The sequence below is a fragment of the Chlorocebus sabaeus genome, chromosome 17, assembly GCF_047675955.1.
Source record: "Chlorocebus sabaeus isolate Y175 chromosome 17, mChlSab1.0.hap1, whole genome shotgun sequence".
Classification (NCBI taxonomy): Eukaryota; Metazoa; Chordata; class Mammalia; order Primates; family Cercopithecidae; genus Chlorocebus; species Chlorocebus sabaeus.
This window is the reverse complement of record NC_132920.1, coordinates 71,424,944-71,452,230: the sequence shown is the minus strand read 5'-3', so window position 1 is coordinate 71,452,230 and position 27,287 is coordinate 71,424,944. Positions and strand designations below refer to the sequence as shown.

Below are 27,287 nucleotides of genomic sequence, written 5' to 3'. Positions count from 1 at the left end.
TGCACGGCGCGGGACTGGCAGGCAGGTGCGTCTGTAGCCCAGGTGAGGGATCCACTGGGTGAAGTGGACTGGGCTCCTGAGTCTAGTGGGGACTTGGAGAGCTTTTATGTCTGGCTGGGGGATTGTGCATACACCAATCAGCACCTGTGTCTAGCTCAGGGTTTGTAAATACACCAATCAATACTCTGATTAGTTAGTATCTAGCTAACCTAGTGGGGACTTGGAGAAGTGTTATGTCTAGCTAAGGGATTGTAATCACACCAATCAGCACTCTGTGTCTAGCTCAGGGTTTGTAAATACACCAATCAGTACTCTGTGTCTAGCTCAAGGTTTATAAATACACCAATTGGTACTCTGTATCTTGCTAACTCTGTGTCTAGCTAACCTAGTGGGGAATTGGAGAACTTTTCTGTCCAGCACTCTGTGTCTAGCTAAAGGGATTGTAAATACACCAATCAGCACTCTGTGTCTAGCTCAGGGTTTGTAAAAACACCAATCAGTACTCTGTATCTAGCTAACCTAGTGGGAACTTGGAGAACTTTTATGTCTAGCTACAGGATTGTAAATGCACTAATCAGCGCCCTGTCAAAACGGTCCAATCAGCTCTCTGTAAAGTGGATCAATCAGGTCTCTGTAAAATGGACCAATCAGCAGGATGTGGGTGGGGCCAGATAAGGGAATAAAAGCAGGCTGTGGGAGCTAGCAGTGGCAACGTGGTCCAGTGGCGTTGCATCTGTGGGAAGTGTTGTTCCTTTGTTCTTTGCAATAAATCTTGTAACTGCTCAGGCTTTGGGTTCACACCACCTTTAAGAGCTACAACACTCACCACGAAGGTCTGTAGCTTCACTGGTAACAGCGAGACCAGGAACCCACCAGAAGGAAGATGCTCTGGACACATCTGAACATCTGAAGGAACAAACTCCAGACACACCATCTTTAAGAACTCTAACACTCACTGTGAGGGTCCGCAGCTTCATTCTTGAAGTCAGTGAGACCAAGAACCCACCAATTCCGGACACAATACTATATTGTTGCTTGTCTGCTGCTGACAACACTCAAAGAAAGGGAGGATTTTGAGAAATATTTACCTAGCATAAACCATTAAATGAATCAAGAGAGTCTCGGGAATCAGATTCACAGCAAGAAGAATCTGCTTTCCAGCAAGCAATTGATGAGCCTACCATGTGGTATTAAAAACACACATTTCTATTCATTTCAGTATTGTACGTATCACTCCCCAATTCTTTTCTCATAGAAAAGGTTTTACAAAACTAAGGCACGGTCTTGCAAACTTTCATCCTCAGCGTCACAAGAATATTCCAAAGTAAGAAATTTGCTTAGGATTCCATTTGTTTTCACACTTTCCTAATTAAAAACCTGTCCGTGTACTGCAGTTAAATTTAGACGACAAACACTAGTCAAGGGTATTTTAAAGTTTTAATTTTCCAGTTTGTGGCTTTTGAATTTGGGTCTTGATACAGGCAAAAGTTCTTGGGAGGCTCTATGGTATACAATTTCAGAACGTTTTTCTCTACTGAATTAGGCAAGAAAAAAACAGGCAGCAGCAGTTTCTGCTTCTTGTGCAGTAACAAGTTATTGTTGCAAGTCTTTTTATTCCTAAATCTTCTGGTACAGAGATTTCATAAGGAACAAAAATGAATCAAAATTGGCAGAACACAAAGTACATAGCCATGGAACCTAGGCAGCTCCAGAGGCACGTGGCACTTCACGAAAAAATTAAGAGTTTCCACATTCCACATTGTTGCTGCTCTGAGGAGAAAAGCTCAAAGCTTTCAAAGGAATCGCTTCAAGCTGAAACCAGGTGACAAACCTTTGCATCTGAAGATATGTAAGTAGAAACAAATGTGGTTTTCTCTAAAGCTATTACGTAAATTTGGAATCTAATAGCTGGCAGTTTAAAGCCAAAAAGAATAATTAACTTGTTACTGGCAGGGATTCACTTTCCTGAGGTTTTTTATCTCTTTGCCTAAGACTTTGTGGCACTTTATTAATAAGTTTATTTAATAAGTTTTTACAACCAATAAGAATAAGGAGCAGGTATTTATTGGCTGGGAGCGGTGGCTCAGGCCTGTAATCCCAGCACTTTGGGAGGCGAGGAGGGCGAATCACCTGAGCTCAGGAGTTTGAGACCTGCCTGGCCAACATGGCGAAACCCTGTCTCTACTAAAAATACAAAAATTATTTACACGGATATGGTGGCGTGTGCCTGTAGTCCCAGCTACTAGGGAGGCTGAGGCACAGGAGAATTGCTTGAACCCGGGAGATGGGGGTTGCGGTAAGCTGGGATTGTGCTATTGCACTCCAGCCTGGGCCACAAGAGTGACACTCCACCTCAAAAGTAATAATAAAAACAGTAATTCCACTTCTCAAACTCCTACTCTACTTTTTATTTATCACACAAAAGTTAATGTAAAATTCCCCTAAAACATGTTAATGAATTTTGATAATTAAGTATTGTCTTAAATGTGATGAGCTTATCCACAATCCTTCTATCATAGAATTTCCTTTAAAGATTTTATTTTTCAGAATTTGTTAATATAGCATATATGGCAATAACATGTGATGTTTAAAATTTGGAAAGAAAGCTAAGTCCCAGAAAGAGTCTCATGTATGTCACCGTACCAAAGGAATTGGATCAATTAACTATTAAGAAACAAAGAAGGCAGAAAATGTTTTTTTAAGACTTACAATGATTACTATATCTGATTGATTAAATGTGGTGAGTATATGAAATGAATGATTGGCCAAATCTCAAAATGATCTGAGAAATCCAATTCCTTCCAGCACATTTACTTGTTAGCTCAGGAATTTTAAAAGTAAAGCATCTAGTATTCCTTTTAGCACTTTTATATTCTCATTCTAGAATTACAAACAACAATACCAAGGCAGACAGATGCAGCAATTTGTCCAAACCTAAAAATCCAGAAAGACATAATAAGCTTAAGATTCAAAATATCTGTCTCCCCAGGCCACTCTGGCATTCAACTCTGTGACTGCCACTTCCTCTTACAGGCCACATGGAAGAATCTCCCCTCTTTTAAGCATGTCTCTAGAGATGCCATAGTTTGTCTTCCCCTCATCTCTGATGCCATCCCCAGTGACTTCATGGTGCAGGAGAGAAATGTGAATCACCCAACAGGCTCCTGAATAGAAACCAAAGTGCTAGAAACCACAAGGAGACAGGCAGCCAAACTGGAAGGAGTATCGTTTGGGAGAAGTATCAGAGGGCAGTCATCACGTGTTTTGTCTCTAGGGCTCATTCTTTCACCTCTTGATCTTTGTGTTATCAATTCTCTTAGGATATTAATATCACGGAAAGAGTTGGTAGGCTCGCTCTTTGGTTTCAACTCTGGCACAGATTAACTGACTAACTTTAAGAAACCAATTTGCCTTTCTTACTTTCCTTTTCCATAGAATGCATTGATAAAAATCACTGTTCACTCGGCCTCACTGGATTTGCAAGCATGTACAATCAGCTCATGCAAAACTTCAAGTATTTTGTAAGTGGAAAGTCTTGGTAGAAGTTCTTAACTTGAGAGCTGAAGCCCATTACTATTCAGGGCATTTCTCTCTACTAGGCAAGGTTGTTGAAAGAAACAAATTCAAGGTCAGAGGATCACTAAATAAAATAACATCAAAACAAATTGGGGAAAGATGGCCACAAAGTGCTCGAAACGATCCATCTTACTTAGGAGGAGTGTTTCTAATTAACTCAAGAATAGGTAATGAGTTTCCAGAATTAAAGTATTTTGTTTCTGAACACTAGTGAATATGAACTACCAAATACTTGTCCTTTGGCTTTCTTTTCTGTACACTTCATATAGATCACTAACCTCCTGGTAGCAAATTGCCAAATCAGATCCTCTGATTTTTATTACCTAAGATCCACTTACTACCAGTTACTACTAGTACTACTTATCACATACTTAATACTAGTCATGTAGCCCAATACAGTATCTTGTAGAAAACAGTTTTTGTGTATTTGTTGAAGTGAAGCCCTTCTACACCTGAAAATATATTCTGATTTATTAAATAGAGACTTGAAATATGTTACCACCTACACTATCTAGAAAGATGAATTCCATCTGCAAAAGGATAACTTCATTCATTATTATCTCCAGTTTCAGAGTCACCTTTTCCTGACCTTGTCCCCACTTTGCTGTGTCTACATGTATTAATTATGAAGGATAAAGAAAGTCTTCTTTCTTCAGACCAATTGAAATATCTGAATTGTTGAGACTCCTGCGACTTTTGCTACTACACAGGACAAAGAAGTACATGACCGAGGCTGTTAATAAACCCATGTGAGTGAGGCAGAGCCCCATATCCTCAAATACAGGAAATGTAAAAGGCCTACAAAAATTGAGATGCACATTAATTGGTAAACTACCAAATTGCTATAGACTGGAATATTTATGTCCTACCCAAATTCACATATTGACACCTAATTCCCAATGTAATAGTGTTTGGATGTGGGACCTTTAAGAGATGATTAGATCATGAGGGTGGAGACTTCATGAATGGGATTAGCACCCGTAAAAAAAAAAAAAAAAAAAAAGTACCCAGAGAGCTCCCTTACCTCTACTACCATGTGAAGACACAGGAAGAAGATGCTATTTATGAACCTGGAAGCAGGGCCTCACCGGACACCAAATCTGCCATTGCCTTGAACTTTCCAGCCTCCACAACTGTGCAAAATAAATTTTCATTGTTTATAAGTCACACAGTTTATGATATTCTCTTATAGTAGCCCATTCTGACTAAAGCACAAATGTGCTGGCAGTTAAGTCTTCTTGCAGATCAAAAACCCTGCATGGCTGTGGGCATGGTCACCTTACTGGCAGCACTCTTGGCACCATCATGCTATTGGCAAGTTATTCTACAATCCACACCCAGTACCTGCTCTCTGCCTTATCTCTCCATTAGGGGTACTTCCTGGGATATGGAGGGGACAGAAAAGAGGAGAAAGGCACTCAGTCACAGGAAAATTGGACTGGAGGCTCCCTAATACTCTGTGTATTCGCATGGAACTGGAGAAATAGTATCATTATGCTGCACTTTTGCGCACTTCTCTTTGGGGGTGATATGCTGTTTGGGGGTGATAGTCTTCTTGGTTCCTTGCTGCTTATGTAATACAATTGTTAAAGCCCAGCTGAAATCTTACCTCCTCCCTGAATGCTTCTCTACCCATTCTATACAATCCTAATTGGACTCTTCTATCAAATCCTGCAGCATATGTCCACATATTCTAATTTAGGTCATAATTTCACTATCTTGAAACTTTCTCAATTTATATGTATCCCCAACTAGATGAAAATAATTTGAATGCAACATAACCTAATCTAGGTTCTCTCTACTGGAACACTATCAGCATTTCAGGCCAGATAATTCTTTGTTGTGGGGGTCTGTCCTGTGCATTGTAGGATATTTAGGAGCATTCTTGGCCTATACTAACTAGATGCCAGTAGCACCCCGAGTAGTGGCAATAAAAAATGTCTCCAGACATTGCTGAATATCCCCTGTAATTCAAAAACCAAGTAATTGAAAAGACAAAATTTTCCTTGGTTGAAAACTACTGATCTACCCTGATGTTGAAATATTTTTTATGTTTGTTGTTAAAACATAAATTTAGGTGTAACACTTGATTTTTATTAACTCTAATTTCCATACTAAAATAGTACAGGTTGACCATCTGCACGTATCTGAAGATGACTACGCCTTTAGGGGCCTGGAGCCTCTGTGACGAACACCAGAAGACTGAGTCCAAATCCCTAAGAAATGTTCCAGTTCTTCCTTGTCTCAGTGAGAGAATCATAATGGTAAGGAAGGCCAGCCAGAGATGATAAATGCCCTCAGCATTCAAAGTGGATGCCTGATCAACTTGGCTAAAGTTGCTTTGGCTTAAAAAGTCAGATAGATAAAGCCTTCGGAACTGTTGGTGACAAAAACCTCTCCAGGATGGTATTTAATATACTGCTGGCTCCAGGGTGTTCTACTCCGTAAGTGCTCCGAGCTCAGCTCGGGCTGCTGTCTTGTAGACATCTCTCTCCTACCCGCTACACACTCTACTTCAGAGTACAAGTTGGCCTCTGTCATCAGTGATACAAGAATCTCTTGTGACCTGGAGCTTAAGATGGGGTAGTCCTCAGTCGGTGGTTTTGGCTGCCTGGCTCAGGTGGCTCAGCCCTCCAGTTATACATTCCAGAATTAAATCCCCACAAAACCCAATACCAACTTAAATGGTGTGTCAGTCACTGATGACCTGGCTAATGGATGAATTTTTAATATCTTTTTTTCTCTTTTATGAAAAGACAATGACATTACCAAAAAGTAAATGCACAAAACATGAGAGGAGCAGAAAAGATATCTATTGGATACTGAGCTTAATACCTGGGTGACGAAATAATATGTACAACAAAGCCCCATGACACACATTTACCTCTGTAACAAACCTTCATGTGTACCCCCAAACCTAAAATAAAAGTTTAAAAAAGAATGTGTGCTCTATATTATTACCCAGCACTCGACATTCATGTGGACATCTATTTTAACAAAACAACAATAATTTGAAAGGAAAAATAATGTATCATAAAGCAAATTTTCATTGATGGGAATTATATGTAGAAGCTCTGGCCTTTCTTTTCTAGCATGCTTTAAAGGCTAGCTTTCCTCCTGTTACTTAATTTAACAAATAAGATAAAATGGTGGTTTAAATTGTGTGTCTTGTGGAGTGATTTCGTTGGCAAAGTCAGAGTGTGTGCATTCCTTAGGAAATAATTACCCTGACAACAACAAGCACTTACTCGGCTTCTTTTACAGAGACTCACAAGATGCTTTACAATTAAAACACAGCACACCGACCTACTTTCTTAAGGGTGTTCAGGAATAGGAATGAACAGATATGTCTTTAGTTTTAAGTCCAGACAGAAGAGTACTATGAATAGAATCTGCAAAGAAATTCTGGGACTCCAAGAGCCTGGAGCTCATGAGTGGAATAAAGCAAATAGCCTGCTGATTCTGACCTTAATGATCAACTATAGTTAGGAAAAAAAACAGTGCTGAGGAATTTGAGAAAACCACAAGGTAGGAAGTTCATTCTCACCTTCCTCTACCCTCTTCTTGTAAAACAGGTCATAACACCTAGGAAGGTTTTTCTGACCTTCCCCTAAAACAAATCATAAGATCCTCTTGTGAGAAATGCTCTCCCTATATCCAGAGGAAAGGAACATCCTTATATTTGAAGATGAAGGGACACAGAGAGGAATCTGAACAAACAGGCTTTTCTAAATTTCCCCTAGTTTCCATTAGATTATATCCCCTTTATCCTATCGTATTTCTCCACAGTGGTCCACTCTTCAAACCTTCAATAAAATGCAGTCATGTTTAATTGTTGCTTTGAGTCTTTATTTCCTTATGAAGTCTCCTGTATCACATACAAATCTGTATCTTATATACAAATTAAATAAATCTGTACGCTATTCTCTTGCCAATCTGTCTTTTGTTATAGGGGCCTCAGCTATGAACCTAGGATAGGTGAAGGAAAGATGTTTATCCTCTCCTACACTGGCACTCATTTACCTTGAAGGAAAATTGCCTGTACAAGTTTTAGAGCAGTTCATGTCAGTTACATGTTCATGCCACACCCCGTGCTAATAAAAAGTGATTAAATCTTGGGACTCTTGTGTTAAGGTGCATCATAAGTCCATCCCAGCCAGCAGGAAGGAATGTTGAAGGGAAGAGTTTAGACTATTTTATAATCACTCAGGTTTAGAGGGGAAGCAAAAGTTATTTGGCCATTTCATAAATATTTTATTATTTGAAAACTTTATGGGCAAAATACAAGCAACATGATCTTACTTGAACAGAAGGGTCAATAACCAACCTTTGAGGTCTTCATTGTGAAGAGTAAAAGGACACAGGTCTATGGGCCTTCTATTTAGTTAATAGGTATCAACAAAGATGATTACTTTTCATATACTGTAACTTTGTTTACATAAGACATGAAATGTGTTACCATTTATAGAGTTTATGTGTGAGTCTGTGCTAAGGGCTTTAAGTATATTAATACTAGGAGCTGTATTAAAAGAGGTCTCTCTAGAGTTCTCAGGTAAAGTACAGAATGGCCAGTTAGATTTGAATTTGAAATGAACATTCAATACTTTTTATGTAAGTATATCCCAAATTTTGTCTGAAACATATTGAAAAAAATCCATTGTTTACCTGAAACTCAAACTTAACTGGGTATTCTATATAACAACCCTAAATCTTAGCCCTTATAGGTTAAACTCAAAATATGGAAGACTTGGGTTCATAGTCATTCAGAGACAGAAACCAGACTTTCTAAGTACACAAATAATGGATCCATTGCTCAGCCACATTAACCAAGTACATAAAGGTCTATTTACTTACAGTTAAAAAAAACACAACAGGTTGCTAAATACCCAGGTTAGCATGATAGACCCACACAATCTCTGTAAGCACATCTACATCATACTGAGATCAGGTAAAATTGGTTTTCAAGCACAAGAAGCTCATTGGAATGTGTGAATGTTTTATGGTTTAAGAGTAAAACAGGCTAAAGTATTAATCCCACAGTTGGAAACTTGGCAATGGGAACTTCATATTTTAAAAAATCTACCGGCTGAAATTTCCGGTTTCCCAAAAGTACCCAGATGGGTTCTGCTAATATTTGTCTCTGTGACTCCTTTTCCTAAGCTCCCATGGGCTGTCCAACCCCCTACCTTGGAGTGACACATCCTTCCGTTAGCTGTATTAATAGCTCCAGTCGTATTACGTCAACTCCTGCTGCTAGAAGAGACTGTTTTTATCCATTATGTGATGATTTTAAAGTTTAACTCTCAAAAGGCAATCATATTTCTTTCACTTCCAAATTCTTAAAGAACATTTCACTGTACTCCTCATGTATTTACTCTACTGACTAGAGAGGTAGATTTGCTATAATACTATTTTCTCTAAATAAGGGAAATGCTGATCATCTTTTGTTTCAAGCCAAGTGTTTATCTGTATCTCATTTAATGCTCACTAGTATAGAGTAGCAAAACAGTATCCAAATATAGATCTGTCTTGGAATCTACTATGTCACTATAGCACTAGTTTCCACTTTTAAGTAAAATGTTTACTATGGATTATCATGTAAAAGACAAAAAAAAAAAAAAAAGATAAAACAAAGCTGGATGAATTTAGCTTCTCCTGTGGCTGAACTATTCTAGGAGATACAAATAAACCATGGCTGGTGACCACTATGATACTATAAAGAAATGAGTGCCAGCTTTGGAGTACTAAAGATCTCGATTAGAATCATACCTCCATCACTGGGGTGAGGGTTGTAGTCAAAGAGATCAATCTGGACATTGTTATCGGCTAAATTGTGTCCCCCAACAAAATGCATAATTTGACATCCTAACTCTTAGTACTTCAGAATGTGACTGTGGAGATACAGTCTTTAAAAAGGTAATTAAGTTAAAATGAAATTATTCATGTGGGCTCTAATCTAATATGACTGATATCCTTTCAAGAAGAGGAAATTAGGACAGCCACCTGAAAACCCGAGGAAGGCTCCAGAAGAAATAAACCCTGCCAACACCTTGATCTCAGACTTCTGAACTTTAGAACTGTGAGAAAATAACCCACTCAGTCTGTGGTACTGTTTTATGGCAGCCGTAGCAAACATATTTCTTAACAGCTTAGATCCTAGTTTTTTATTTTTTTATTTTTTTAAAGGCATAATCCCCATGGGTTTGATGTGATCATTAAATAACTAAGTGCCTAGCATGATGCTTTGAAAAATGAATTTGCTCAAGGAATATAAAAACTACATTTTTCACTTAAGCTCACAACATGAACTAGCATATTTATTAATTATCCTTGGCAAATTCATTAGCGATCCGTTAGGTGCTAATACACAAATCAATATCACATTCCCAGTGTTTTTCTTCTGATGGAAGATGGGAGGGCAGTATTTGTTATCCCCAATGAGTGCTTTATACACTGTGTTTTCTTGATTCTGCAATGCATAGTTTAAAGCACCCTTTTTATTTTAGAACAGTTTTAGATGTGCAGAAAACCTGCAAAGATAGTGGAGAGTTCCCATCTCCCCCAAACCCCATTTTGCCTATTATTAACAGCTTACATTAGCATGGTACATTTATTACAATTAATAATTAACAATGGTACATTATTGACTAAAATTCATACTTTATTCAGATTTCCTCACTATGTACCTAATGTGATTTTTCTCCTCCACAATCCCATACAGCATATCATATTACATTTAGTGATCCTGTATCCTTAGGCTCTTCTTGACTGTTAGTTTCTCAGGCTTTCCTTGTCTTTGATGGCTTTGAGAGTTTTGAGGAGTACAGGTCAGGTATATTGTAAGATGCCCTTCTATTGGGATTTGCTGCTGTTTTCTTAATGAAACTGAAGTTATGGCTTTGGAGAAGGAAGACCACAGCGGTAAAGTGTCATTTTCATCACATCATATTAAGGGTACGTACTATCAACATGACACACCACTGTTGATGCTGGCTTCAATTACCTGGCTGAGGTAGTGTTTGTCAAGTTTCTCTACCACAAAGTTTTTTACTCCTTTCCATGCAGTACTTCTTAGAAGGAAGTCCCTATGTACACTCCACACTTAAGAAGTAGAGAGAGGCTGAAGTGAGTGGATCACTCGTGGCCAGGAGTTCAAGACCAGCCTGGCCAACACAGTGAAACCCTGTCTCTACTAAAAATACAAAAATTAGCCGGGCGTGGTGCAGCACACCTGTAATTCCAGCTACTTGGGAAGCCGAGGCAGGAGAATCGTTTGAACCCAGGAGGCAGAGGCTGCAGTGAGCTGAGATCATGCCACTGCACTCAAGCAGCCTGGGTAACAAAGTGAGACTTGGTCGAAAACAAACAAACCAAAAACAGTAGAGAGTTATGTGCCACCTCCTTGAGGGCAGAGTGTCTACATACATTATTCGGAATTTTCCTGCAAGGCATATTTCTCTATTCTCCCCCATTTATTTATTCAATCATTTGTATAGGTATGGACTTATGGATATATTTTATACTTTGGGCCATGATACAGTATTATTAGGTTGGTACAAAAGTTATTGCTTTTACTGTTGAAAGTAATGGCAAAACCGCAATAATTTTTGCACCAACATAATACATTATTTTGTTGCTCAGATTGTTCTGGCTTTGACCATTGTTTTTATTTTCCTGGTCAGTATTTCTTTATCTCCAATTAGTGCTTTGAATACTGTATTTTGTTCATTCTATGATACACATTTTTGATGTCTGAAATTTGTATAACTAATAACATCCTATAATTATAATTGGTAGTGACTTTTTGCTCCTTAGTCACATGTAAAATAATAGTGTGCCTTTCAATAAATGGCATCTTAGATTCAATGAAACTCAGAAATTGCTAAATAATAAGAAATACTTTCCTAGGATAGTGTATTCAATTCTTAGCACCCTTGCCCTGTCAACTTTGACATTTTATAGAGAACATTTTCTTCAGAGATTGTTTTTGTTTGATCTTTTTGACTTACTATAGACATGTTGCTTTTTCTCTCTGTTGATCATTTGAACACATGTACACTGATCTACTGAAACAAAGAATTTATGTTCAGGAATAAGAATATAGCAATGGTCATTGCCTTACTCTGTTGGCTAATTCTGAGATTTAGGTGCTCTTATCTTCCTACTGGCATCCATTTAAGACCATCCATTGACAGGCAAACTGTGTATGATTGTAACAATAATAAGTAGGACATATTTTATAATTCTAGTCTCTTTCATTTTAGTAACAATTTCAGTGTGGATAGAGGGGTTTCAATTTGCTTATTACAGGATTTTATTTCATATCACTTACAAATGCAAAGATGTATCATTATACTTGGCTTGATAGCTGAACTCAATTATTTTGAATCCCTTTTTTCATTTATTAATACAGTTATTGAGCACCGTTTATATGTCCAGTTCTATGCTCCTAGGTTTGTGGGTTTGCCCTTTAAGCAGTAAATACAAACTTCACTAGCATTTAGAGATTGTCTTAGGAACATTCATTTAATGACACTTCATAACCAGCACAACATATTTTAAATATGTTCTCTCTGAAAATTGTAGAAAATATCAAACGGGTAAATTTTTGAATAGCCAATTTTAGTCTTTCTTAAATAGCTTCCAAGCAGAAAGTTTTCCAAGATGAAGTAAACTGAATTCTGCAATAAGTTAGCCTTGTCAGTAACTCTATGAAGTAAAATATCAATCTTCATATCATATATAGGAAATTGAGGCTCAGAGATATTAAGTATGACTTAGTGACAAACCAGTAATCAATATGTCCAGCACTGATACACTAATAAAACCCTCATTTTGGGAAGCTGACCTGGGCGGATCACCTGAGGTCAGGAGTTCAAGACTAGCCTGGCCAACACAGTGAAACCTTGTCTCTACTAAACTAAAAAAATTGACCAGGTGTGATGTCATGTGCCTGTAGTCCCAGATACTCAGGAGGCCGAGGGAGGAAAATTCCTTGAACCCAGGAGGTGGATGTTGCAGTGAGCCAAGATTGTGCCACTGCACTCCAGCCTGGGGGACAGAGTGAGACTCTGTTTCAAAACAAACAAACAAATAAACTAATATTCATAAACTAGGCCATAAGCCATATGTTGATACGCTATTTATTCACCAAAAATGTTAAGGTAGCAGTAACTTAGCATATAAGCAAAAAATTATAAAGTAGTTCTGATGCTTTTATAATGTCAAAGAGGGTATATTCTTTTCCATAGTGTTAATGCTTGTCATCAAACACATTTAGACACTCTTCTGATGAAATCTAGTAGCTACTGAAGGGTTGTTCTTCATTCATGACAAAAGTGTACAAAAATTGAAATCTTTATGAAAAAAGACACCATCAACATTTAATTATATGATACTTTTGCAAAAATATAATCTGATAAATGAAAACAAAATTTAATCCTCTGTAATGATTAGATCTTTTCACTGAGCAACAAAAGACATTTTTAGTACTTAAATAGTATATTAAATTTACAAAGCACTTTATATTCATTAATTATTCCTCCAAAACCCCAACAAGAGAGATGGTTTGGGCAATTTTCAATAATGTTAGTTGGTTCCAAATATACAGATAAGAAGTATAGATCAAAGTAATTTGGCTAATGCAAGGACTAATGAGAGCTGCAAAATACACACCTGAAAGGAGAACAGTCTTTTATTATTACCAATTTTTCTTCCATGTTAGAGTCTCCCATATGGAACACTGCAGAATATATTTCTACCAGAAGTCTTTTTGCATATTATGTTTCTCAGTTACAATAAAATATATGAAAATGTCAGTCAACTTCATGCCCTCAAAAAATTAACTAATTATTCTACAGAATATGTGTGATACCAAATTGATTCCAATAACAGAGGTAGAAATCAGTGTTACCCAAAGAGTGTACCCAGGAGTCTAGGTTATTTTCTTTTAACAATCTTAGCTAGCCCTTAATGATTTTTGTTGGCCCAGTTGCATTTTGTATGTGATACAGAGTTAGATCAATGTTACTCTACTACTATATATAAGGTCCAAAGATGTTTGTTATGTTTATACCTGGCAAATTCTATTGTGTGCATGCAGTAGTGATTGATAGAATCCCACAGAATAAAGAGACAAATTTTAATCTGTAGGAGATTTTAAAAGCCAAGAATTAGTAAGAGTTTACCTCTTTATTGATGTAGGTCTCAAATCCGTTTTTATTCCATTTATTAAGGAAATCCTAAAAAATAAAAATATACCTGAGACAGTTTTTCTAAATAATATATACTTCTAGAGAAAATTCTGGGTTATTCAGCACAATATTTATACATAACCTCCACTCTCTGTGTATTTAAGATAGCTCATTTTGAAACTGCTCTAATAAGCATTTTCGTAATAAAGAACAAGTTATTATTAAATGTGAAGGCATGTTGTCTGTGACTATTTGTATTATTGTCTTTGGAGATTAGTGAAAATTAGTGAAATGGAGATTAGTGAAAATTAGTGAAAAGTACAGAATTCTGTACATAGATTATAATTTTCTTGATACAGAAAGCTAATACTCCTTTAGGAAAAAACAAATCCTATTTTACCACAATCATTATTAACTAATAGATTTCCTCTCTGGATGAGCCACTAGAGGCATTTGTGAGGAATTTTTAAACTGCCCTATTCCTAGGAATCATCTAAAATGCTAGTTTAAAAAATCTGATTCAAGAGAAAAATGGTATAGCCACTTTGGAAAACAATTTGGCAGCTTCTCATAAAGTTAGACATAAACTTTTTGTATGACCCAGCAAACCCACTCAAGGGCATTTACCCTGGAGAAATGAAAATTTATAGTCTCAAAAAACCTGTACAGAAGTGTATATAGCAGCTTTATTCATAATTGTGCTGTAATGGATAAATGGATCAACCACCCCTGCTCCATCGCCACAGTGGAGTGCTCCTCAGCAATCAAGGGGGAGGCACCATGGATACATGCAACAGCTTGGATAAATCTCAAAGCATCACGAGGAGATGGAGCCAGTTCCGAAATGTAAGATGTTATATGTTTCTATTTACTTGTATTCTTGACAAAAACCATAGTAATGGAGAACAGAGCAGTGGTTGTAGGGGTTAGCTATAGGGATATAATCACAAAGGGATAACATAGGAACCTTTCGGGGAATGAGGAAACAGTTTTGCATCCTGATTATGGTGGTGGTTCCATGAATCTGTGCATATATTAAGTCTCTTAGAACTTTATACCCCCCAAATCAATGTTACTACATATTAACAAATAAAATTCAAGGTTCTCGCACTCAAAGTATTTGACTCAGTAGGCCTGAAGCAGAGCTTAGGAATCTGAATTTTAACACCGTAATCACAGGTGCATGTTCAAGTAGTTCTGGCAAAGGTGATTCAGACTTTAAAAAACATCATTTTAGGAGAAAATGCACTGGACTTAAAGTTAGAAGATTAGAGTATAGTATCCTGCCAATTAATAGCTGTGTGACTTTGGGGACTATTATAACTTGAATTGTGACCCCCTCCCAAATATGTCCTAAACTCCAGTAACTCAGAACATGATCTTATTTGGAGGCTGGGTCTTTACAGAGGTAATCAAGTTAAAACAACGTCATTAGTTTGGGCCTTCCTCCAGTATAAGCAGTGTTCTTTAAAAAAAAAAAAAATGAAAATTTGGACACAGAGACATGCACACAGGAAGAATACATGAATATTACAGCTGAGATTGGGTTGAAGCATCTACAAGCCAAAGAATGCCAAAGATTGCTAGCAAACTGCCAGAAGCTGGGGAAGAGGCATAGAACAGATTCTGTCTCACAGCTCACAGAGAGAACCAGCCCTGCACAGACCTTAATTTCAGACTTCTAGACTCCAGAACTGTAAGACAATAAGTTATTCTGTTGTCTAAACCAACCAGTTTGCAAGACTTTAATATGGCAGCCCTAGGACACATGAAAGGCACTTCACTTAAACTCTCTGACCTTGAGTCTCATTTATAAAAATGAAAATAACAACCTTCTTATTGATCTCCTCAGGAATTACTGAAACTGAGTGAGATAATACCTGTGCATCAGTTAAGAACTCAGTTGGGAAATGACAAATACCAATGATTTAAGCACTACAAGAACTTGTTTCTTTCTTTGAGAAAAAAATACACTAAGTAGGCAGGTACAGATTTGTGTGGTGGTTTGATATTATCAGGGGCTAAGGCTGCTCCTAGTTTTTTACTCTTTCATCCTTACCTTATGAACCTTGTTCTCACACTGGCAATATGGATGCTGAGTTGCGGAAAATACATCATGGTCCCTTGCAAAAGGAGAAGGGCAAATAGCAAAAGGAATGAGAGTAAAAAAAGAAAACAAGTAAAATCCCTGTCCTTTAAAAACTTCTGAAGTCCCACTCAGTAACTTCCAATTACATCAGTTCTGTTTTATTGGCTGGTACTTGCTGACTTATCTTCAAGGGAGTCTGGGTAGTTCGTTATAGCTGATAAAACTGAAACATCCCCCATTCCCAGGTTTTAGCTTTTTTAGTAAAGAAAGAGAGACTGCATATCAGAGGAGAAAAGTATATAAAAGCATTCTGTAAATTATTTCACATTCCTCAGTTAGAATACAGTATTATTATTTCTTTCAATATGTGCCTTTAAAAACACACCTGTAGGCTAGGCATAGTGGTGCATGCCTATAGTCGCAAGACGCTGAGGTGAGAAAATCGCTTGAGCCCAGAGGTGGCTGAGTGAGAGTCCACTGAGTGGGTCCAGAGGCTGCCGTGAGCCATGATTGCACCTCTGCACTTCAGCCTGGGTGACAGAGCAATGCTCTGTCTGTCTCAAAAACAAACACATGAAAACCCTCTAATTACAATGGAAAAAAAATCACATTTGAGGACATGTTGTTTTCAATATCAAATACTATACTTACCCTCTAAACAAATCATTCTCAAATTTTTTCTCTTCAGGACCCTCTCATACTTTTAACACTGTTAAAGAACCCAAAGAGTTTTTGTTTAAATACATTCTATTTCTTGATATATGTACCATTTTAGAGATTAGATTATTAAATATGAATATGTACCGTAGTAGACATTAAAAGTGAGTGGTTTCACATACAGATTTCTTAATTCATTTAAAAACAATAAACCCATTACATATTAACATAAATTTATTTTTATGAAAATTAACTAAATTTTCAAAAAAAGCAAGTGAGAAGAGTGGTGTTGTTTTACATTTTTGCTAATCTCTTTCATGCCTGGCTTAATAGAAGACAGCTGGATTCTCATAACTCATCCTAAATTAAATCTAATGTGGTATGTGTTTTGGTTAAAGTACATGAAGAAAATCTGACTTCACAGAGATATGTAGTCAAAAAAAGGAAAAGAATTTTAAGAGCCTTTTCAAATAATCATGGATATCCTTCATTAATACTACATCAAAACTTAATAGGTAGTAATTTCTTAAAGATTACTTGCAATGTGGACTCTAAAATCATCACGATCACCTTTCACACTCGTTACATTAAAATTGAGCAGTCTACCTTTCCCTTGGAATGGATCTTTTACTCATGTGTGATTTTAATTTCATTGAATCCTGAAAAGGTCTCAGAAATCCGCAGGGGTCCACAGACTTTGAAAATGATTGCTTTAAATAAATCATGAGGATTATTCACTTTGAAGTTTGGGTTGTTCTAATTCTGCAATTAATAGAGTTTTAGGCATGGGAAAAGTTTAAATTGGCCAACCAGAATTCTCATTTTATAGATAAAAATACAGGAATCAAGAGGCTTTATCCTGATTACAATGGCAGTTTATTAATTCATTCAAGTATTTACCAAGCACCATTATGTGCAGAGCTAGAAACAGAAACCAACTCCTCACCAATGCTCTTTCTATTAATACATATTGCATATGCTCTGCTTTCATTTATAACTGAGGGGCCTCAGATCTAATGTTTGTATTTATTTGTTTTTTTCCACTTTCCTTCCTTGTGCTTGAGTTTTTATGACAAAGACAGACAAATTGGTGCCTTATGACAAAATGCAACTTACAACATTTCTTGTTCTTAAATCCCCAGTAGTAATTTTGCATGTAATAGGGACATTTTTGTGAAATTGAATGTTAGGACTTGAAAGACTGTGGCAGGTATATATTTCTTATTGAATCCCATATACTCCTCTTAATTTCCCAGCTACCGTGAAGTTAGGGTTGCTCTTAATATACGAGGCAGACATGACCCATGCCACTTCAAGACCAATGCATTTAAAAACTGGTGCACTAGAATAATCTCACTTTCTTTTCTGTTGCCTAGACAGACATGGAGGTCTTGAAATGAGATGCTAAGCCAGAGTTTGGAAAACAAAATCTGGATTTTTTAACTTACTACATACAGGAACCTGATTTAGGAATAGTATAGACTTTGAATGATAAATAACTTTTGTTGTATTTAGCCACTGATAATTTATTTATTACTATAACATAGCCCAGCCTTTCCTGACAAAGGCAGAACTAAGAAGATTAATTCAACGTGATTAGAAATAATAAAATGTATTGTTTAATTAAATGTTTTGAGCCTGATAACAGTTCTAATTCTCAATGTAGCTGTTTTCTGTTTTCTTCTGGGGGAAGAAGGTAGAGAAGATGAATTAAAAATCAGGAGGTTGTACTTTCTACAATGAATGAGGTGAAGCAATAATAACTCCTACATAGTCTTAAAAATAAACAGGAAATTAACCAAAAGCAGGTAGGTTCATAAAAACACAGATTGAACTTAAACTCTGACTTGATCTTTTAATAGTATAAGAATTCTAAATTCTCATTAACTGACCCAAATTCATGATAAGGATGAGATATTAACTAACCATATTACAAGCAAAACAAAACAAACAATAAGCGAAGTCTGCTGGCTAGAATCAGAGCCATAGCTTCCCTATGAAATTTTGTCTCTCATCATCTGACAAAGGAAGAAATATGTGTTCTTTTGTGAAAGAGGAATTTGTGTTATTTAGGCTTTGAACTCTAGCTGAATATGTCCCTTCAACAAGCAGGAAGGTAATCCATGTTCACTGAATGAATGTTTTTACTTGAGAGCATCCTGAGGGTAATAAAGTCATGCAGGCCTTCAACCTGAGTTACTAAAATGTGCTGTGTTTTGAGTCCTTCTATGTAAAATGTCAATAATAGTTTGTAATTCTAATTTTGTATATATTAGTTTTCTATTGCTCCCATAACAATTACCACAATCTTTGTAGCTTAAAAACACACACTTATGGCCGGGCATGGTGGCTCACACCTGTAATCCCAGCACTTTGGGAGGCCAGGGGCAGGCAGATCATGAGGTCAGGAGATAGAGGCCATCCTGGCCAACGTGGTGAAAGCCTGTCCCTACTAAAAATAAAAAATTAAAAAATAGCTGGGTGTAGTGGTGCATGCCTGTAATCCCAGCAACTCAGGAGGGTGAGGTGAGAATCACTTGAACCTAGGAGGCAGAGGTTGCACTGAGCTGAGATCCGGCCACTGCACTCCAGCCTGGCTACAGAGCGAGACTCTGTCTCAAAAAAAAAAAAAAAAAAAAAAAAAAAAAAAAAAAAAAAAAAAATCATATGGTTCTATAGGTTAAAAGTCTAAAGTTTAGGGCTACATTCTAGGTATTAGTAGGCCTCATTCCTTTTCGGAGGCTCTAGTGGAGAAGTCTTTGCCTTTTCTAGCTTCTTGAAGCTACTCATATTCCTCAGACCATGGTCTCCTCTCTCCATCTTCAGAGCCAAGAAGTTTGCATCTCTCCAACTCTTCTTATGTGGTCATGGCTCCCTCTGACTATAGAGGGAAGAGGTCCCCTGCTTTTAAGAATTCATGGGTTAAAATGAGTCCATCTGCATACTTCAGAATATTCCCATTTCAAAGTCTTTAAATTTAATCACATCTGCACCATTCTTTTTGTCATGTAGGGTAACATATTCACGTGTTCTAGGGATAAGGACTTGGACATTCAAGGGGTAAGAAGAGGACATTCTGCCATCTATATTTTATAAAGAACTTGATCTCTAGAAGAAGCCTAGAACTCAGAGACCTCTCTATAGACATGCCTCTTACTTCAGGCCAAATGTGGGCAAATATTTAACTTTTCTGGGCTTTGCCAGATAAACTATAGGTAATAATACCTTAGCTGGCTGAAGGTAGAAAAGTGGACAGCATGATTTCATGTGGGTTCCTTCTTGCTACAAAATCTGTAATGATATTATTTTGATATGAAAACTCAAGTCTATATTTGGGAGAATACAGAAGCTTAATCAAGTAGAAGAATAATTTAACAAAAATGAATAAAAGGTAACATTTATTCATTTATCTACTTCCCTGTTAAGTTTCCCAGTGTCTCCTTCTTCTACTTGATTAAGCTTCTAAATTTCCCTCTACCAGCAATCTTACTTATCAAATTCAATCTTACCATGTTCATTTCACTTGGGGCAATATTCTACATCAGATGAAAGGAGAAAGTGATAAATCAGACAAATGAACTAATTTAGCTAATAGTTTAACAAGCTTTTTATTGTGCCTTAATTATACAAAGAGAGCCTCTCCAGGAGGAACCTGGATGGCAGGAATTCCAATAGAATGGCCATCACATCACTGATGGATTCCTCAAATCTCTCCCACAAGTTGCTGTATGGAACTTGGCTGCAAGAGTGATCAGGAGTACAAATGTTAAAGTCAGACTTATGTTTAAATCCCTTCTCTTCTGCTTACAAGTTATATTTCAGACAAATTTCTTAACCTCTCTGAGCCTCAACTGCATTATCTATAATAATATCTAATTCACAGGGTTGTTATAAAGTTTAAGTGAGATAATGTATATAAAGTGGCTAGAATTATACCTGGCATAAAAGTACATTCAATAAATAACAACCATTGTAGATATTTTTGTTGCTCCTACTTTACTATATTGACCAGCCTTCCCAATGACCTGATGCACTCAGGTCTCTCAATTCTTCCACATTCAATCACCAAGAATTCATTGAGCATCTATTTGAGCAAGGTGCTGGGGATGCAGAAGACAGCCACATTGATAAATTGCCTTACTTAGTGGAGCTTGCATTCTAATCAAGGGGAAATAGACAAAAACAAAACAATACAAATGAAAAATCAGGAACACACAAATAATGTTATTTCAGATTGTGACAAGTGTAGTGAAGGAGAGAAAGAGGGTAATGTGACCATGAGTGGTTGGGTAAGGTGGAGAGGAGATAATGGGATGGTGAGGGAGAATGCAGCTTAGGATGTGACATTTCAGCTACCGCCCAAAAGATAGATCTGAGCCAGGAAAATGAACAGCAAATGTAAACAAACCGAGACAGGACAGAGGATCATGTGTTGGAGAAACAGGAGTCTTGTAGGTAATGGTGAAAGTGGTAGGAAATGATGCTGAAGAATGGGGCAGGGGCCAGATTATTCAAGGTGTTAGGGCCTTGAGTAAACACTGAGGATTTTACTCTAAAAGTAATGACAAAACATCAAACTATAATATTTAAGGATAACATGCCTTCATATGCAATTTTGCCAAATGATAGAGGGAATAGATTTGAATGTAGAAGGAAGAGATGGGTTGACAACAGTGGAGTCAGAGAGACTAGGAGGTTATTTCCGCATTCCTGAGGAAAGATTACAGGGTTAAACATAGGATGACCTGTGTTTAATCTGTCAGGAGTGGCTGACATATTAAAGATATATATTCATCACAGAACAGTAAGATTTGCATTATATTGGTAAGGTGAAGTAAAATTTATCCTAGAAAGAGAACCTTCAAGGATGTTTCATTGGGTTTTGGCTCAAATTTATGGGTGGAGGGCAGTGGCATTTACTTCATTAGAAAAGAAAGAATAGAAAAGGAATAGGGTTAGAAGGTGGTTGGAAAATAGGGACTCAGAGTTCCCTTTTGGACGTATTTATGAGCTATTAGACCTAATGACAACATGACAGGGGGTCAGTCATAGAAGATCTCTAAGTCGGTAAGAATGCCAATTAGTTCCCCCCAAGTCTGTGTGCCTTCCTTTTTGTGTGCTAGTAGCTTCCTTGACATACCTGTCATGCATGCATCTCCCTGTCCTGGTGATTGTGCTGGTTCCTCAGGCCCTACTGGTCTGTGAGTGAGCTCCTTGGGGATATCTTTGCATCTCTAGGTAAGACTCAATGCCTAGCCTAATAGCCCAAAATCATGCCCTCCAAAATAAATGAATGTATTGGTGCTTTGTACTTTAGCTTATCATTTCTAAGTCTAAGGATTCCATTCTCTATTAGAAAAGTGTCTTCTCTGAAGATAATGAGGGTCTGCTCCAATGTCTCTAATAAGTTATTTATTATTAATGGTTTCTATCCATTCATATATGCCCAATCAATGTTACCAGTAATTTTGTTAACAAATCAAACATTCTAATCTTTAATGGAATGGAAAATTGTTTTCCTGTGGCCCAGGAAGGAGATGATTAGGAATCCAGTGTAATGCAGGGAGAAGTTTCCAGAAATACAAATTTTCCACTTGGTTTACGCAACTGCACAGGATGTCATGTGTCTTCAGGCAGGGAAATATAGTATTTACAGAGAAGGGGCAGAATGATCCATCTAGTGAACAGTCTTATAGTTTTCATAATACATTTCTCTGAACATGAATCAGAAGAAAGTCTGCTTGATATATGGAATTAATGGTAAAATCAGGGTAGAAAAATTTGACTACATGCAACTCCTTTTATGGAGATTCACAATAACTATTAAAGGCTCTAGGAAGTCTCAACGACTCCTGTTTAATGCTGACTGGCACAGAATTTTCCACTTTTATTTGATCTCACAATACTTTTTATTTTCAATAACACTTTTCAAAGTGCCTTAGAACTAGTGTTTTTGAAACATGCAGAGCTGACACAATCATGTCAGTGATTGATGAAAAGGCAGACCCAAGCCAAGAATGCATACACTTTAATGCAAGTAAAGTATATAATAGATATATCTGCAGAACAGGGACACAACAATGCTACCTCCACAGCTATACAAAAGGGCAAGAATTCCACCTGATGGGACTGAGCATTCCATGAAGCCCCTGAGAGCCCCTCAACTGTTCTGCATACTGGCTCCATACCTGCCTGCTCACCAGGTGAAGTACATTGCAGCTTATTCCTGAAAGTTCAGCACTCAGGTGTATTTCTCTTCTGCCATGCCTGAAGCCTGCACTTGCAATCCAGCCTCTGGTCTCAGATCAATATCTCACAGTATTAACTCAGCAGGCTCATCTTTCTTTGTCATTGTAAGACACATCTTATACCTCAGCCAGAGAAGAGCAAATGCTCCTTACTAATACTTCAATAACTACTTGAACTAGTCAATGAGAAGGTAGCATTGTTCTAATTAAACACATAAAACTAGTCTACTTTCCCTTAAACCATTCGACAGAATCCATTTTTTCATCTGTGAGAAACTGGGCTTCTACTAAATTGACTCCTATTGACATACATGATCTTCTCCAGCAGCTTATAGCATTTTACTCTTTTCAAGCATTATTATGGACTCATGACCTTTTCCAAACTCGATTGATTCAAAATAATGGTATTGTTTTCCTTTAGACATTCAAATTATCAGTATTAGGAAACCAGCAATATTCACTTCCTTTTTTGCCTTTTCTGACACTGCTGAAGGGTCTTCCTCTGTCTCTCTGAAAGCTTCTTGCTTTCTGTTAAGATGTCACAGCTCATCTGGGCTTTGATTTTCCCAAGACATAAATTTGGATTCTGAATCTGGATTTTTTTTTTCTAGTGGAGAATGATATTCTAGGCCAACATAATCAGCCAGCGGTGAATAAGTGTATGTGCCAATGATAAGTGGAGCAGGAACAGAGGAGCTATCAGCTCTCTCATAACAAAACATATAAATAACCATTTTCTCAAAGGATAATGAGTCATGTTGATGCTTCCAATTAATATCTGTATTTTTCCAGGTTTTATATAGTCAATCCTTATTTTTTCCAGGTTTTATATATTCACAAAAGTATGTGTGACACATATGTAAGGCGTGATGAGTATGTCCATTTTAAGCAATAAAACACTCTAGAATCTTAAAATCTTGTGTGACCTTTCCTGATATCAGCCTAATCTCTCCCACAACATCTGAATGTCGTCTCTATCAAGAAGTTTGTGTTTATCATATCCTTACTTTTTAAAAATGGTTTTACCACATATCCCTAGCAATGTATCCCTAAACAATACATTGTTTAGCTTTATCTATTTATGAACTCTATAGAATATATATTCTTCTGCAGCTTGATTTTTGCTCAGTATTGTTCATGAGATTTATCCACACTGACACTTGCAGCTGAAGGTCATTTTTCTTCACCACTATATAAATCTGTTATTGTTTGATGATACAATAGTTTATTTATTCCTTGGCAGAAGAAAATTTGGGTTGCTAACCAGTGTTTTATTCTTTAAAATGTTGCTATTAGGAGCATTACTGTGCTTATCTCTGAGTATATATATCAAATAATTTATTTTAGGTAGGTGTCTCAAAATAGAATTTCTCCAATGAAAATACATGTCCATTTTTACCTTCTTTTGATACAATTGAATGCTTTAGACTATGTTTTTAAATTTTACATTGTCACCAGCAAGGTATAAAGTGTCCACTTGCTTTCTATTTATGCTTGTTCATCTTAATCATTTGTGCTAACTCAATAAATGTGGTATGATATCTTGAAATTTTTGATATACACTTTCCTGAATATGGGTGCAACTGGGCATATTTTCCTATGCTTATTAACCAGTTGGGTTTCCTCTTCTGTGAAGTCGTGGTTTCTCATAGGACCAGTGCTCCATCTGGTTCTTACTTCTGTAGGAATGTCTTTGCTCTTCCATGTAAATGTGAAGCTCAGCTAGACAAGTTACACTGCAATGGCCTGGGATTTTGAACAGAATCTAGTACTTCTCAACCTAAGAAGAATAGTTATATTTTATACAATGTGTCTTTTATCCATAAACATGTCTCCATTCCTCAGATCTTCTTCCTTAATAACTTTCAATAAAATATGAAATTTATAATTTTCTCAATAAATGTCTTGAAAGTTTAAGTTGAATTATTTCGAGGCATTTAACATTCAGTTTTCATTGTGTTTTTATAAATTACATGTTTTTATATTTATAAATGCAATTGTCTTAGATTCTACAACTAGAAACATTGTTAAGTCATCTCAATAGTTCTAATATATTACCCGTGAATGTTTTCTGTTTGTCTATACAGACAACTGTGTTACCTACGAATAATGGTGGTTTTGTTTTCTTCCTTCCTAATCCTTTTACTTTTATTTTTTTCATGCTTTACTTTGCTAGCCAGGACAATTAACTCAATGTTGAATAAAAGTGATAATATCATTCTTTTATTGTTTCTAATCTAAAATGAAATACTTTAAGCAATTATTTATTAATTTGATGTGCCTCCAGATTTACTTAGAGGCACAATTCACCTGGCCACAGAAGTTCCCTTAGGCATGAAAAGACAATTAAAAATAAAAAGATATTAAAGGGTCCTTAAATACATGGAAAGACGTTCAACCTCACCCATGACTAAAGAGATGAAAATTAAAACATTTCTTATCAGGCTTGTGACTATTAAAAAGTATGACAACATAAACTGTGGGGAAGCTACTAGGGAAACAGGAACTGATATATTGGTGGTAAGAACGCAAACCTGTGTGATGCTTCTCAAGGGGAATTTGGAAATACCAGCAATATTACATATACCCTTATTTTTTGACCCAGCTATTCTACTTGTAGGAATTCACCCTGAAGATACATCTCCAGCAATACCAAAATACATATGCAGCACTATTTGAAATTGTAAATTATTAGTAACAACCTAAATATCCTTATATAGGGGAATGGATTAAAAAACCATAGTAGATCCACAAAGTGGCGTTCTATGAGGTTGTAAAAAATGAAATATCTCTGTGACTAGATACAAACCTATTTCTCAGATATATCGTTGAATGAAAAAAGTAAAATGCAAAAGATTATCTGTTGTATGATACCTTATATGCTACAATAGCATATCTATCATATGCTACCTATTAAAAGAGGAATAAGAAAATTTATGTATCTTTTCATGTGTGGAAAAACTAAAAACAAAACAGAAAAGATAAACCAGAAATCAGTGAGACTGGTTACTGTGGCAGGCTAATAATGGCTCCCACAGATTTGTTCATGCCCTAATCCCCAGAACCTGTGATTATTACCTTAGTTGGGAAAAGGGTTTATAAATATGATTTAGAATGTTAAGGTGGGAATATTATTCTGGATCATCTAATTAGGCCTTAAATGTAATCACAAGGGTCCTTCTAAGAAAGAGGCAGTCCGGAGTGTCACTCAGACACACAGAGAACAAGGTGATGGGAAGGCAGAAAAAGAGACTGGAGTGATGTGGTTACAGCCAAGGAGCTCTAGCAATGCTGGGCAGCCACCTGAAATGACAGGAAACTAGGATTTGATTCTCACCCAGATCCTCAGGAGACAGACCAGAGACTAGAATACATTCAGAGATGGGATCGGTATAATCAGCATGAACTCGTGATTTTAACATACATTTAAATATACATTTATAAGCAGATGTGTGTGTAAATATTAATATATATATATACACAGTTACACTTTCCAGCTCAGTTTTGCTGATGGAGGCCTAAAAACAGTAATATCAGTAACACTGAGTACATCTTGCATTCAGATCTTCATTTCTAATCATCATTCTCCAATACAAAGAGCTAGAGTTCCTTGAAGAAATGGCTGATTCTTGGGCTGGACGCACAAAGTACAAAATGAGCCTGGAACATCTTTTCAGCCTTTAAAAGAAGAAAGTGCTCCAAAAAATGATGGGGACATTTTAAAAGGTCATAGGAGTGAACTTGAAGTGGCACCCAATGATCACAACTAGGATAATTTGAAGAATAAAAGATATAATGGGAGTAACGAATTATAACCCAGAGAGTATACAAATATTCACAAGTCTGTATTGAATATAAACACATGAATGAATAAATAAAAGGGGAAGAATAGAAGCTCTTCCTCACAGTTGAATTTCAATTATTAGACGAAGACATAATCTTGAAAATCAAAGATGACCATTTTAGCAAATCCCAGGGTAATATATTTTTTGCAGTCAAGCATCATCAATGGATATTGAAATTTGCGGGCAAAAGTGTGGTGGGAAACAGAATATTTACACAATCAAATAGTATTTCCACAAGATACCTATCTATTTAGAAAGAGGAAAATAGTATCTTTACAATGAAAAAAACTCCCAGCAAACCCTACCTTAACAAGTTGAATAAAGATAGCATTCCAATTAATGAGACATATCAATGTTGTAAGTTTCCTAGTAGGATGTACAGAGATGGTACCTTGCCTCTGTGATGTTCTTGCTAAAAATGTGAAACCCGAGTTTAACAACTGGGAGTTATAACACAAACCCAAATTAAGGAACATGCTACAAAATATAGACACACCTCAGGATATTGTGGGTTGGGTTCCAGATCATTGCAATAAAGTAAACATAACGATAAAGGGAGTCACAAGAACATTCTGTCTTCCTAGTGCATACAAAAATTATGTTTATACTATACTGTAGTCTATTAAGTATACAATAGCATTATGTCTACAAGAACAACATACATGTTTTAATTAAAACT

General features: G+C 36.6%; 1 long non-coding RNA gene across 1 annotated transcript in view; it reads right to left on the bottom strand.

The window, feature by feature from the left end:
• LOC140708952 (uncharacterized) overlaps window positions 1-27,287 on the bottom strand; it is a 149,614-nt gene that overhangs the window by 15,059 nt on the left and 107,268 nt on the right. Inside the window, exons 2-3 of the long non-coding RNA XR_012089264.1 lie at window positions 13,764-13,817; window positions 4,601-4,709 (exon numbers count right to left, since the gene is read on the bottom strand). This is a non-coding gene — a long non-coding RNA (uncharacterized lncRNA). The remainder of the gene's footprint in view (window positions 1-4,600; window positions 4,710-13,763; window positions 13,818-27,287) is intronic.